General features: G+C 41.7%; 1 long non-coding RNA gene across 1 annotated transcript; it reads right to left on the reverse strand.

Moving 5' to 3' along the window:
• Positions 1-981: 981 nt before the first annotated feature.
• Positions 982-15,010, reverse strand: LOC116665523. Its single transcript, XR_004322195.1, has 3 exons — positions 14,999-15,010; positions 3,363-3,370; positions 982-1,060 (listed from the first exon to the last, which is right to left on the reverse strand). It is a non-coding gene; the product is annotated as an uncharacterized LOC116665523 (long non-coding RNA).
• Positions 15,011-15,381: the final 371 nt, after the last annotated feature.

The raw sequence follows: 15,381 nt of genomic DNA on the forward strand, positions 1-15,381 counted from the left end.
TCACAAAGGAATAGCATTTAATTTGTTATGGTAATTTGCATGGTAGTTTGTTCCAGCTTTTGGGGCATCTGCTAAAATGTCGTGGGAGGCCTCGAATAATACGGACTCATTGTTAGTGAATGTTGAATAGGAAACGATCTGTCAATATATTATTATATATTCTTCCTTTCTGAAGAGAGGCATCAATTTGTCATGTAGAGTGCATCCTCTCTTTAGCAAGAAAGGGAAATAGATGAGCAGAATGCTTTTTTTTTTTTAAACATGCTTAATACACCAGGAGGCTTGGGGTTTTTAGATTCTTTCCTTCTCCGTCTTCTAAGGTTTTATCATCACAACTTGCCCCAACTGAATTTGAATGAGTTGCTTGTCAGCATTATTTTTTATCATTCAAATGTGAGAAGGAATTAAAAAATTAAAGAAAGAACAAACTGATACTGTCCAGAATAAAAATGGGGAGGAGTCAGGAGCAGTGGGGTTAGCAATGCTTTTGGATTGATTCCTTGAGACAAGTATTGTCAACAGAAACATAATGAAGCTACACCCATAATTTCAAATTATCTAGCAGCCACATTGAAAAACAAAAAGAAACAGATGAAATTGGCTTGAATAATATACTTTATTTAACTCAGTATATCCCGAACAGTACATTTCAACATGTAATCTATCTAAAAACAATTAATGAGATTTTTTTTTGCATTGTTTTTTGTCCTAAACCTTTGAAATTTGATGGGCATCTTCCATGTACAGCATGATCTCATTTGGACTGGCCGCATCTCAAGTCTCAGCATCCACAAGTTGCTAGTGACCAGCAGATTGGACACCCTGACTCGAGGCTGTTACCAGTTGCCCTCCATGTTGATGTCTCCCTGGATTTGCTTTAAAACTCAGCCCAGATCTTCTTATGAAAACCCAGGCTTTGCTCGTGTATTTTATTTTATTTTATTTTTAAATTTTTTCCTTATAAACATATGTATAGTTGGTTTACAATGTTGTGTCAATTTCTGGTGTACAGCATAATGCTTCAGTCATACTTGAACACGCATGTATTCGTTTGCATGTTCTGCTTGTGTATTTTAAAAACATGCTGTTGGTTTTCTTTATAGCTTTAATCTTCATTTCCTTTTGGCTCAGCCCACTTGGAATCATATCCTAGAAACTGATACTGGGTGAGAGGGGTTAGAAGAAATTGGACTGTGTCAGGGAAAAGGATCAAAGCCACACTCCCTAAATGGGTGGTTTTCTGTTTGGACTTGAGGTTTCTTTCACATGAAGGAGGTCCTCCAGCTGGTCTGCTGTCGAAAAAAAAAATGTTTATAAGTGTAACCAAGTCTATACTCTAATTCCTAGTCTGAACATGGGAATTCACATCAGATAGTTAATAAATAACACATTCTTTCACACTTTACTTCTCAAAAGCAGTGTTCGTTTCCCACATGAAGAAGTACTTTAAAACTGCCAGTGACCACGTCTTAGAAGGCAGGCTCGTTCCCGTGAGAGTTTATGGAGTGGCCAGTAGCACTCTATGCTGGGGAGTTAATCCAAATGGGTGGGGGAGTTAGCTCACAGGTCTTCACAGCTCCCAACTGTCCAGCGTTCAAGAAAGTTAGGAATCTCTGACGCTGCCTCCATTCACTTTTCTTAACTTTAAGGTCTAAGCAGGGAGCTCTAAGTCTTTCTTCTTTCACCTCCCCTGTCACTGGGTACAGGAACCCTGTATCAAATCCTTAGCCACACTCTTGAGCACATCTTGCTCGTGACCTAGGGTATGGCAGGAGGCTGGCCGTCGGTGAATGAGCCCTTCGCTTCAAGTCAGAAGACCGAGGTTCTGTCACTTCTTTGTTATATGACTGTACAAGTTCCTTGACCTCTCTAAGCTATCGTTTCTTTGTTTGTGAAGTGGCAGTAATAATGTTTACCTCATAAAGCTGTTGGAAGGATTACATGAGGTAATGCATGTGAAACCACTTTGGAATCTGTAAAACCCTGTACACACTTCAGTTGTTAAAAGTTATCTGGTCACGTTCCAAGATATAGTCCTGCTGAATTCCCTTACTGTTCCAGCTCTTTTTTTTTTTTAAGTTCATAGGGCTCTTAACCTCAGCCTCTCCTGAATCTCAGCTCTGCAAGTGTTGTCCGTCTCTTCTCAGACTCTCTAGTCCCATGATCGTTGCAAGGTGGACAACTGTCCTCGTGAGCACATGCCTGGCCACACTGAGGGCTAGGAGCAGGTACCTACCCCAAATTTTCTCTACCTAGATTTGGAAATCGGGACCCAGAGAGTTTATTGCTTGAATTTGAATGGCTTAGAATATCAGTTCTCAAAGTGTGGTCCGTGGACACCTGGGAGGTTCCTGAGACTCTCATGTGGTCCATAAAGTTGAAATAATTTTCATAATGATGCTTTTTTAACTGTGCTTTTTTTTTTTTTTTTTTTTTTTTGTGCTGAGGGTATAAAAGCAAAAAAGGTAGCCTCTTAGCGTGAATTAAGGCACTGGTACTTAACTGTAGTCATTATATTTTTTACCATCATGAATTCACAGTAAAAGAAGAAGAAAAGAAAAGCAAGTCAGTTTCACTTAAAAGTGTTCTTGATGAAGCAGTAAAAATTATTAGTTTTATTAAAGCTTGACCTTTAAGTACATGTCTTTTAATATTCAGTGTGATGAAATGGGAAGTTTGCATATAGCATTTCTACTGCATCCTGAAGTAGGCAGCTGTCTGGAGGAAAACCACTTATGTGATTGAGCTGTCAACTAAACAAAGAAAAATTTTTAATAATTTTTTAAAGGAGCACTATTCTCACTTGAAAGAACAAACTGTGGTTTCTCAGCCCCGGGTATTTGGCAGATATTTTCTTGAAAAATGAATGAAATTTTCCTATCACTTCAAGGAAAATAACTAACAGCATTTTTTTTTTTTTGCCATTGATAAAATTTGAGCTTCCAAATGAAAACTAGAATTTAGAAAAACTTGTAACTGTCACCATGAGCTCAACAGCTTTTTCAGTACTTGAAGATTTTTCTAGTGGGATCAGTGGTGATGTTAACAATTGTGATTAAAAAAAATATATATATATATATATGAAATGTGTCAACATTTGGAAGATATGAATAACTCAGTGAATTCACATTTTCCAAATAACAAAGACATAGGTAAGATCTATTCAAAGTGGATAGACTAATGGATTTTAATGCAACAAGAAGAAGAGTTCATTGATATAATTTCAGATTCCACATCTCATCTAAACGTTAAGGAATTACTGCTTGTTGAGTTTTGGTATAGTTATCAAAGGTTATCCACAATCATTGGAAAAGCTTATTAAAATACTCCACTCTTATTTTAGCTACATATCTCTATGAGACTTTATTTCCTTCATATGCTTCAACCCGAACAACATATCACAACAGATTAAATACAGAAGGAGGAATTCAGCTGTCATCTATTAAGCAGGTCATTAAAAGGACCTACAAAATGTTGAGCAATACTGTTGTCATCACTAACATTCTTGGTTTGCTTGTTTTTGGAAACTTGGGCAGCTATGTTTGGCCATGTATGTGTAAGTAGAGGAAGTCGTATTTAGAGAACAAGAGAGAAGAGACGGGAGTACAAAGAGAAGCAGAGAAGAGAGACCCTGTGCAGAGATAGAGGGACAGGGGAGAGAGGCACAGAGAAGATGCTCTGACTCCTGATGGCATCTGGATCTGGTTTCAACCTCTCTGGAAGCCTGGCCCTGCCCGGTTCAGAGTTCTAGATTTCTGTGTATTCTTTCAGCGACGCCCCCTTTCTATTTAAGCTGACTTGAAAAGGATCTATTCCTTATGTGGGGGTCATCAGTTTCAGCCCACAGACTCAGGTGTGCAAGAGACAGGACCTTTTAAAATTTTCTATAAACTGACCTAATTTTATCTTTGTGCCTACATCCTGCTGGGTTGGTGAGTCATTCCTGAGGTTTCCCTGCCCACTTCCAGCTTGTGTCAAAGCACTGGAGAGCTCAGTCTGAGAAAGCTGCTCCCTCGAAGCCTCTAAAGATAGCCCAGAAAGACACTGGCCATCAGCCTGGAGTGGCTTCTCCCAGCCATGCGGAAGGAGAGGGTAGAGGCCCCTGCTCAGTCTTGGCGAGGTGTGTCCTGATCCTGCAGAGAAAACCTGAGGCGTATTCACTTGGAATCTTCCCATTTGGTTTTCTGTAGCTGTTAACAGAGGGGAAGGGAACTGTGGAAGTTCTAATCCCACAGCAGCCAGGGCAGGGAGAAAGGGTGCAGCTCCCCAGGGGCCACGTAATGCACTTTCACCTGCTGTCCCTACTCTCTGCCACACCTTGTGTTGTTAAAAACTAGTCTCTACAGGGCTCTCTTTTGTCTGTGAACATGTGATCCTTCAGCCCTCCCTTCACTATGTCCCTGGCAGCGATGATGGACGAATCCACATGAGCTTTGACGGCCTGGGGAAGAGTCTGGGGGACACCACTATTCTGGTCTACACACTCTTCATAGTGGGAGCAATTCTTCCACATCTGCTCCTTTCTCCCTTCATATTCCCACAGCCGTCACCAGTGATATGGCCCTCGTCCTTGCCTGCCTGACTCCAACTGACCTCCCTACCTGGGTGCGCCATTCTGCACACAAATCCTCAGATGACTCCTCCAGAGAAGTGATGTTCAGCATGTCACACCATTTGTTGAGCACTAAGTGCATTCAGCTCCTTTTCGCTGGTCATTTCTTTCTGTGAACGGCTTTCCTTCCCTTGAGAGTAGGGGCTATTTTCTCTTTCTGTTCACCCTCCAGGTCCAGCACAACATACAGTGTTTTCTGCCACTGCTGCTTTAATGGGAACCTTAGAGGAGTCTTTGGGGGGTGAGAAGTGAATCATTCAATAACTTTTATTTAGCACCTGCTGTTGGTATACTCTGCGGGGACCTGGGGTCTCAAAGATGAACTGGCTATGTCCCTTGTGTGCTCATGATCGTGCAGCACGATAAATGTCAGACGAGCTCAGAAGTGGAGGGCCTGTCTCCTTTGTCCAGCTGTCCCTAACGGCCTCAGGCTAGTTTAAAACCCTTCCTCTCTGCTCCCCAGGCGCCCTCAGCATCTATCCATTAGTGTACTTAGCATGCAATCTGTATGTTAAAAGACCTAACACTTTATTATGAAAAAGTTCAAACATGTGCACAAGTAGAGAAAAGGGTGTAACAACAGTCCCGCCTGCTTTGACCATTATCCACATTTTGCCATTCTGGTTTCATCTATTTCTCCCAAAAATTGCTCTGGGAGAGAAATTTCAGGCACATCTCAGACACTGCATCACTTCATTCACTAATACTTCAGGCTATATCTCTAAAAGATAAGGACTTTTGGAAAATGTCACTGCAAAACTCTTATCATGCCTAACAAAATTAATAATAATTCTTCAATGCCATCTGATACGGGGTTCATGTTTATTTTCTCTCCAGTTGTCCCAAGAATGTCTTCATTTAAAACAGTTTTTGCTTTTAAAGTCAGGTCTCTAGATGCATTTGATTGACATGTTTCTTAAGTTTCTTTGAACCAATATCAGTTCCCATCACCGCCCTCCACACTCCCCATCCCTATGTTTTTGTTGAAGAAATCAGCTCAATTGTTCTTTTTCCATAAGCTAGTTCTGGCTGACTCCACCCTTGTAGTGTTCTTTTTTTTTTTTTCACCATATTCTTCTGTCCTCTGCATTCTTGTCAATTGGCAGTTCGATCTAGAGGCTTAGTTACAGTCAGGCTCTATTTTTTCTGACAGTAATATGTCCTAGTGGCATATCTTCAATTATATCACACCAGGATGCACGTAACGTCTTGTTATCCTGTATTCTCACGGTCCATTTTCTTGTCTTCCCTGTTTGACTTGCTTCTGGGGCAGGGGACTCTCAGTTATTTCAGCCCCCACTGTGCTCAGCAACTCCTCAGTCCTCAGGAACTGAAGAGCTGGTGGGTAGCTCTGCTGAGGGAGCTGGGAGAGGTTTCCTGCAGGAATTTGGTCTTGAAGGATGAGCAGGCATCGTCAGGTAGATGATGGGGTGGGCATCACAGGGAACAGACTTGGGTGAGTTCAGGAGTCTGCTTAACCCTCGTGGGCATGGTCCTGCTTAAGACAGAGGAGGCTCAAGGAATGCAGTGGCGTTCACACTAGCCCTGGGAGTTACGTGGGCAAAGAGAGTATCTCACAAAACAGTTGCTGAGACCACGTTTCTATTGTCTTTGGGTTAATTTCCACCCCACTAGCAAGTAGCCAACAGATAGTGAAAAACCCATGAACCTCAGGCGGGGGTTGCTGGAAAGCAGTGTTAGTAGCACTTGGGGCACTTGATTATCTTGTAGACACCAACCCCATGCACCCACTCATTCACAGAGAGAGAAGAGCAGGGATCTTGCAGAACAACAGTTTTAGACTCAAATCTAGCTCTGACTCTAGAGGACTGAGTGCCCTTGGGTAAGTCTTCTAAGAGTTTTGAGCCTTGCTTTTTCTCTGTGAAGTAACAACACCCCAGAGAACTGATTGTGAGAAGCTATACAATAAGCATCTACTCTGGTAACCGGTATAGTTCATAGATTAATGTGGGTGGATTCTCTTCCTTCTAGTCTACAAACATTTAGAGGGACTGATGACTGCAGGGCATCGTGCCAGGCAGGGGCCGGGGAAGCGACTGTGTCTTCTGGGTGCCTGCAGTCCAGTAAAGGAGATAAGGTAAGTGGTCAGTTCACAGATAATTGCAACATGAGATGGAGAGTGAGATGCCCCAAGCGACTCAGAGCTAAAAGCGCATCGGGACAGCCATGCCTTTGCCACGTGTGTCTGTGTGCCGACTGACTTTATCCATGGCAGGTGGTGCTCCTCGCTCGATTACAGCTCGTTCTGCTTCCCATGTAACAACACAATCAGAGTCTCTAATGTGGATGTTGAGAGGAAAAAGAACAGAAAGGCCTTTTTTGCTTCTCTGAGAATGGGGGCAGTCTACCGCCTTGACCCGACAACATCCCTGACCTGGGGGTGAGGACGCACCTGACTCCCCCATATTTGCTGGGAGCTCAAAGTACCTTGGGCTGGTTGGGTGCAGGTGCCGTAGAACCCAGCTCTTGGGATCAGCAACCTGAAATCTGATTCATTTCATCTGCGATGCCACAAAGCTCAGCTGAATGATCTGATAGGACAGAAAGTGTACAGCATAGCCAGAGCCTGAGGATAACTGGGAAGAATCCCGCGCTGTCGCATGCTGGGAATCAGAGGGACACATTCTGCCCTGCAGGGCCTGGAGGCTCTGAAAGCAACACTTTCCCAATCAGAAGCACAGACTCTGCAAGGATTTGTCTCCAGGCAGCACTAGAGCCTCCTCTTCTGGCACCATGGAGACCACTCTTCCTTCAGCATTTCTGGCACCAGCAGAGGTGAAAGGGAGCAGGGCCAAGCAGCTTCCCTGTGAAAGGTGCTCGGCCCTCTGCCAGCACCTCTGAGCCACTGAGCCCCCGGGGCTGCTGCTGCACTGGTGGAGGGTGGGCGGCCAAGGGCAGCTTTCTTTTTTGTGCAACCTTAACGCAATGATCCATCGTCACTGCCTACATCGCGCTCACACTTGGTGCATCTGACAGCCTGTGGGTTTGGGCTGGATTTGTAGCTTTATTAGGCAACACAGCAGCTGAGCAGACTTTTCTTTCTTTCTTTTTTTTAAACCCTAGTTCCCCTGAGCTAGTCTTAAATTTCTCAGGCTTTTCTTTCCTTTAGGAAACCCTTTTGTTAAAACTGTGTGGTCCAGCTACTGAAAAGATCACAGAAAAACAAGTACAGCATAAGGAAGGGAACACCCACGTAACCATCACCCAGATCAGGAAGACCATTTCCAGCTCTGAGAAACTCATCTCTCCTCCACGTGTCCCTTCCCCAGCACACTCCTCCCTCCTCCCTGATTTTAATGTCAATTGTCTCCTTGCTTCTTTTTATGCCCTCGCCATCTAACTATTCATCTAGAAACACTATAATGTAGTCCTGCATGCTTTACAATGTATATAAATGGGATTATACAGCATCTATGATTTCCCTGCTGGTTTCTTTCCCCTCTCGCTATGTCTGAGTGGCATTGGCGTGGTTACCTGGAGCTGTAGTCTGCCCATTTTCATGGTTATGTAGTATTCTATTGTTAGGACATGTAACAATGTATTCATTCTGTTGGTGCTGGGTATTTGACCTGTTTCTAGTCTGGGCTCACTTGAACAATGCTGCTGAGAGCATTCTTGCACAGGTCTCCTGGTGCGTGAGCTGTTCTTATAAGGAAAGCCGTGCTCTGATTTTAAGTCGCCGGGGACAGGAGCCTTTGGCTGAGATGCAGGGAGCTGACAGTGGATTCAGGCTAGCGCTCCAGCCCCTCTGCTGCTCACCACTGGGTGGGTGGATGGGGCTGGAGGTTACTCTTATTAGAATTCTTCCCAGAAATCAAGGGGAAAAGAAGCAAGAACTTTCTGGGCAGGATAAACTTGAAAGGGTACTGAACTGGAGATCAAAGAGCCCGCCGTGCTGCGGGCTTTTGATGTGAGCGTCACTGCACACCCTGCAGTAATGAATTAACTTATCTTCAGAGCTTGCTGGGTTCCCTACCTACCACCTCTTAATCAGCAAGCCTCCTCTTAAGGCCAGCAGCAGCATCATTAACAAGTTCTGGGACTCGGATCCAGGGTGCCCTTGGCTGCCGCAGGCACTCAGCACTGCTGGAGCTACTCTGGGGAAGAGCTTTGAAGCCGACTTGCAGAGGCTGTAAAATCAGGGAGAGTTGGAACACGCAGTCTTCAGAGATCGTCCTAGGCAGATTCTGTGGCTGTTTTCAGGCTTGTGGGGGAAAGTGGAGTTCTAATGGAAAAGAAGGACCAAGGGGTAGAGGAGGGAAATACGGAAAGATGTTACCACAGGTGCCACTGTTCTGTGGTGATGGAGGTGAGAAAGGTGGCATCAAATGGGGGCATGAGGGAACCTTCTAGGGGAGCTGGAGTGTTTTAAATCTTGATCTTGGTGGTGGTTACATGGTGGTTATGTACATATATATATATATACACACACACATAAGTATGAATATATATAAACATATATATGTGTGTGTGTGTGTATATATATATCATCCAGCTGTGCATTTAGATGAGTGTACTTAACTAAATGTAAGTTGTACATTGAAAAAAGGAAAAGGCTGTCAGGAAGCCTCCACTGCACTGATTGTCTGCACCTCAACTTCATCCTTTATGCTTACAGGTGTCATACTTCTCACCTACACATGTGAAATGAACCCCACAAAACAACGCTATATTTTTACTCGAAACAGTAATACATACTTTAAAGAAAATAAGAGCAGAAAGATTGTTTCTTTAAAAATATTTACCCACATATTTGTCATTTTTGAAGATCTTTTTGGGAGATCAAAATTTCTATCTGTTATTTCCTTTCAGCACGAAGAACTTTCTTAAGTATTTCTTGTAAGTGCTGACAACATTCTTAGTTTTCATATATATGGAAATGTCTTTATTTTCCCTTCTGTATCAAAGGGGATTTTCACTGGATAAAGAATCTTAATCCTTCCTTCCTTTCTTTCTTTCTTTCTTTCTTTCTTTCTTTCTTCTGTTTTTTTCTTTCTTTTCTTTCTTTTTTCTTTCTTTCTTTCTTTCCCCTCCATTCTTTCTTCTTTCTTTCCTCTTTCCTTTTGTCTTCCTTTTCTTCGTTTCCTTTCTGTCTTTCTTTCTTCTTTCTTCTTTCCTTTCTTCTTCTTTCTTTCTTTCTTTCTTTCCTTTCTTTCCTTCCTCCTTCACTTTAAAGATATTATTCTACTCTTTTTTTGGCTTTCTTTTTGGTCTCCATCAATTGCCATTTCTCTTGTATATGAGTCATATTTTCTTGTTTCTCCTTATGTCAAGTAATTTTAGATTATATCATACACATTGTGAATAGCATATTGTAGAGACTCTGGATTCTGTTAGTTTACTCTAAAGAGTATTAGTTTTTTGTTTTAGCAGGCAATTAACCTGGCTGATCTCAAATTCTAAATTCCCCTGTGGTACGAAGCAACTGACATTTCTGTTTAGTTATTTTAGCCTTAGCTGGGCTTCTTGGTATTTGGTCAACACATGCTTAGTTTAGGGTTGGCCAGAGATTTGGGCAGAGTTTATATGTAGAATTTGGGCTTCCCCTCTGTGGCTCTCTTCTTGCCAGTATTTCTCCCTTAACTTTCCAGCTGCTATAGTCCTGAATTTTGTCTTCTGAATACTGAGCCAGTAAGGATTCTATTCAAGTTTTAGATACTTTCTAGTGGCATCAATCGTGGATTGCCCTCAGGCAAAATGATGTAAAAAATGGGCAATGCCATGCTTTTCCTATAAATGTTGACCACCTCCCATTTTTGCCTGCTTTTGGCCACTCTAAACTGGCTTCAGAGGGTTTTTTTTTGCACATTTTGTCCAGAGTTTACAATTGTTACTTTGAGAGGACTGATCTAACATGAGCCACTCAGCCATTGCTAGAAATGGAAACTTGTCATCTATCCTAGGCTAATGAGCTTATGGTTTGATTTCTTGTTTTATTAAAATAATATGGTAAAACTGCTGATGAGAAATGTTTTCTTCAGCATCAGAAATGTTTCCAGTGTTAAAAAGATAGATGATGATAATAATATAAAATAATAATAATAATAATAATAATAATAATAATAATAATAATAAGTCATTTTAAAGTCATACCTTAATAAATATGCTCTAGACAAAAGATCCAAGGATAATTTTTTTTTTTTTGAAAATTGGATAGTTTCCACAAACAAGCAGCTTTGGAATGACGGGAAATTTTCAAGAATCTTTTTCTAGTGATTTATTTTTTCTCTTTCCATGGAAGAGTGAGTGAATTCTTACCTTGTTCACTTCTAAACTTCATCCTCCACAATTCTCTTTATAATAATTTATTCAAAATGTGGGTGCTGAAATCGATTTTAATTTTTATAGAAAATGATGGCAAAAGAGTAGAGTTGGGTCTAAAAAGAGAAATTTCATTACTTTAGGGCATGACCTTGGAAGAATTCTCCTTGTCTTTATTTTTGGGGCATACCAGAAATAAATGTTTGTGCATTAAAAAAAATCCCATTCCAAAAATCTGAATGCTCCAATCTATCATTCTATCTGATTGATGAGTACTTAGGTTTTCATGAAACACTAGAATTACCACGATTGTTGGAACACAGGAAAAGAAAACGCTGAAATCCTTGATGGCTCTGCTCAGCAATGAATCCTGGGGTACTAAGGCTCCCAAACTCCTATTTTATAAGATATAAAATGAGCAGCAGCCTCCACCGCCGCCCAGCTACAGCCCTGCTCGGAACCCCCCAGGGGCCAGCAGCTACAACAAGAGCAGCAATATCCCCGGCTCAAACGCAAATCCCAGCACCCCTACTGTATGCAGCAACAGCCCTCCACAGCCCAGTTACAGCCACCCTGCAACCAGGGAGGTTACAGCCAGGGCCACACAGCCCGCCGCCCCCAGCTCCGCCACCACGTGCCTGCAGCTATGGGAGCCACGCGGCTACCACCCAGCCCCGTACCCCACCGCCGCCGCCCACCGCACCGGCCTCCCCTCAGGCCGGCTGTAACCAGTGTCAACAGTATGCCCAGCAGCGGAACCAGTACTGTCAGATCCAGGGCCCGTGGCCGCCATACCACGCGAACTACGCCTACGGGAGCTACTCCGGGAACACACAAGAAAGCACAAGCACACAGTAGCCAGCGTGTCCCGGAGGCCCCTGCCGGCTTCCGCCACCAGCGCCCACCTCGGCCCCCTTGCCCACCCCGTCACCGGGTCCCGTGGGGCCGGGGGCTGGGTCCTCCCAGGGCTGCCTCCCTTCTGAGGCGCTCTTCTCCCACTCAGGGCCGGGCATTTTCCTCTGGATTCAAACAGGCAACAAAGACCTTTTATTTCCTGTTTGTCCCCCGACCCCTGTCCTCTTCCTCCCTTCCTCATTTTTGCCTAAAGACCCCCTCCCTTGGCCTTACGGTGAGGCTACAGGGCTAAGGGGAGGGCCCCCTTCCTGTCCTCTCGGGACCAGCCCTGCTCCATCCCCTCAGCTTCCCAGACCCTTATGCAGTTGGTTGTAAATTCTTCCAGGAGCTGTTTTGCTGTCTACTTTCCAGGATTAAAAAAAAAAAAAAATTAAAAACTTAAAAAAAAGTGTTTAGAAAAGCAAAATGCAGAGGGAGGAAGCAATGACAGATTTTTTTTTTTGGGTAATTATGCTTTATTTTTAATTTTTAGTATTTGTCTTTTTACTGTGGGTCGGCTGTTGATATTTCATCAGGAACCATTTCTTTGCTGAGTTCAGGTGACCGAGGAAGAGCCACACCCTCAAAACAAAACACACACAAAACAAAACCACAGAATCATCTTTAACCTAACTTTTTATACGATGTCTCAGTTTCCCGTAACTTTGCACACAAGCTTCTGTGTTGAGTTGAATTGTACCTGCTTTTTGTATTTGGAGAGAGTGTGACTATTGAACTTGAAACCTTTTATTCCAGTCATCTTAGTAGTTTCTTGTGGGATAAAGTGGGTGAGAGGGAAGAAGGGAGCTGGGGGGCTCCTTCCCTTCAAAACATGAAATTTCTCCCACCGACTCCTCTCCCAGAGTCTCCCAGGTGCCAGACTTAAAGGTTTTTCCTACAGTGATCCTATGATTATTTTTACTGTCCCTTGATCTGTATGTTTTAACAGGATTTTAACAAACTGCTCTTACTAAGAAAAAAAAAAAAATTAGTGGAGCCCTGGTATTTTAACCATGGTTAAACTTGCCCAGGAGACTTATGGGCAACTCTAGATCCTTTGCTCTTAGGATTACACTTGCTAATTAGCCTCTCTTCCATGCCATTCTCTAGTAATATGAGACATTTATTTATATTGCATTTTATAAAAGCTTGAATATTAATTCCTCCAGCTTTTTGAATGATTACCATTTTAACAAATAAAATAACAAATATTGCTATATATGATAAATAAAATTTACTAAGAAATATAATAAATTAAAATATTAGTTTTGAGACCTCAAATACATGTTATTTAATTTTCCTTACCCAATATCAGTGTTTTCTTATACAATGAAACAGGAAAGTATGTTCTTGAAGCATGTGCTAGGTGGCTTGAGACAACAAATATTTTTTACAGGAGGCGGTGCATTTACATAAATAAGAAAGAAAGAGGATACACATGATCTTATGTGGCCACTAAACAGTTTTATACGAGTCCTATTATCACTATATCCTGCCAAAACCCTGACCCAGGAGAAGCTGGAAGGAATGGACTCCAAACTATGAAAAGCATCTAACAAAAATGTGAGCCTAAAAGATTTATGAAAGCTAAAAAAATTACATAAATAAACATTTCGTTATTTGATCCAAACATGAAAGTCTATGTAAGTTATCAGTGTGTGCTTTGTTATGCTGCTGATTATTTTTTTTTCCCAAAATATTTTGTTTTATGTAATCCTGAGTTGATGTTTTGTTGCATTCCCTCATAAAATTAAACCAAAGGCACTGGATTTTAGTTGTTTGTTTTTGGAGATTTTAGAGTAAAGAGGAATCGAAATAGTTTCCTTGTAAAGCTTATGGGAAAGTGCTTTAGAGTAAAAAATAACTGAAGAAAAGAATATTTTCCAAATCAAGTAATTACAACTTACCAAATAAGTGAGTTATTTCCTGGCTCTGTATTATGGCATATTGGGTCCCAGACCTTGGGTCAGTGGTTTGGCAGAATAGCAGAGGAGTAGGATTTGGATAAAACTTATTAGTGGCTACGTAGGATAATGTCTTATTCTCTTCTTTTCTTACTTCTGGGATTGTATTGTCTCTTATAAAAAAAAAATTGTTGTCTTCGGCCACTCGGCATTTGCTCTAAGGAAACACTTTCCTGTTTCATTTTATAAGAATATACTGGCATTGGATAAAGAAAATTAAATAACTGTGTATTTCGTGTCTTCAGCAAAAGTTATAAAATGAGGATGAAGAAAGCTTAGGGTAAGGCAGAGCAGTGATCTGACTCTTATTCTCTTAACTCCTTTTTTGTATATGGGTTGTGACAGGGTCCCCGTGGGCCCCATGAAAATTTTTAACCCCCTCTTCCTCATTTCCTCATTTTCTGTCAGTCTGCAACAGATGCAAATGAAATTTAGATAGAATGGAATTGGATTTGCAGGGGACCAGTCAGAAAGCACTCCCCCTCACCTTTTCTCTTTTAACCAAAAGAGAAATTTCTGTTAAGGCTCCGAGAAGCAAATCCTTTGACTCAAGGTATAAAATAAAGTTTGAGAGTAGAACCAGTATGATTCTAACCAGATTCAATGGTATTTTAATTTTGCCAGCCCATTTGAAAGCATTTCCCAGAATCTCTCTATGTGACCCATCACTTTCCAAGCCAGCCATGTGGATGGAAGGTGACCTCATTTCCTCCAGCATCACTGTGTGCCCAACAGCCATCTTAGCAATGTAGTTACTTGGCATTTTTTTCCCTGTGGTGTAGAGACATCTAGGACACAAGATTTAAGCCTCTTACCTTTAGGACTAAATCTTCAAGTATAAAGAAAGATTCACCTTTAATGGCTGTGAGCACTGATATGCCAAGTAACAAAAAGTAATAAAAACAGCTAACATACTGAATACTCACAACATGTTGTGCATTATGTTAAGCACTTGACTCTCATTCAGTTCTCACACCGCATAAGTAACTGTCATTATTATGCCTATTTAAAAGTGGCGTCACTGAGGCTGAAAGCGTTTGCCTGCTGTCAGACAGCTAATATATACAGGACTCAGGTTTTTAATTCTAGATCTGCCCTTCTGAAAAAGCTCTTTTCAGTAACTGCCATTTTCTTTTTCTTTTTTTGGGAGGGGAGAGGAAGTAATGTTTTATTTATCTCTTTACTTTTTAGAAGAAGCACTAGGGATTGAACTCAGGATCTTATGCATGCTAAGCATGTGCTCTACCACTTGAGCTACATACTCCTCCCTACCCTGGTAACTGTCATTTTCTATTATCTATTTATCAATGAAATTGATCAAATTCAATTGACTTGTAGATTCATCAAATTAGTCAAAATAATATGATCACTGTAGGGAACCATATTGGATGAGTCAGTTTATATAGAGACAGAAAGAAGTTACTCCTGTAACCAAATTGCTTTGTTTAATTTAGATGTTTACTTCATGCAGATGGTAGATAATCTGTAGTGTAGCAGTTCAAGGTATGGGCTGGGGACCCCTGGAGTTCTTGAGACCTTTTCAGGGGTATGTGTGATCAAACTTATTTTCATAATAGGACTAAGACTTTATTTGGTTTTTTTTTTCATTCTCTCAGGAGTATACAGAGG

Source organism: Camelus ferus, chromosome 8 (assembly GCF_009834535.1).
Source record: "Camelus ferus isolate YT-003-E chromosome 8, BCGSAC_Cfer_1.0, whole genome shotgun sequence".
In the NCBI taxonomy this organism is placed as follows: Eukaryota; Metazoa; Chordata; class Mammalia; order Artiodactyla; family Camelidae; genus Camelus; species Camelus ferus.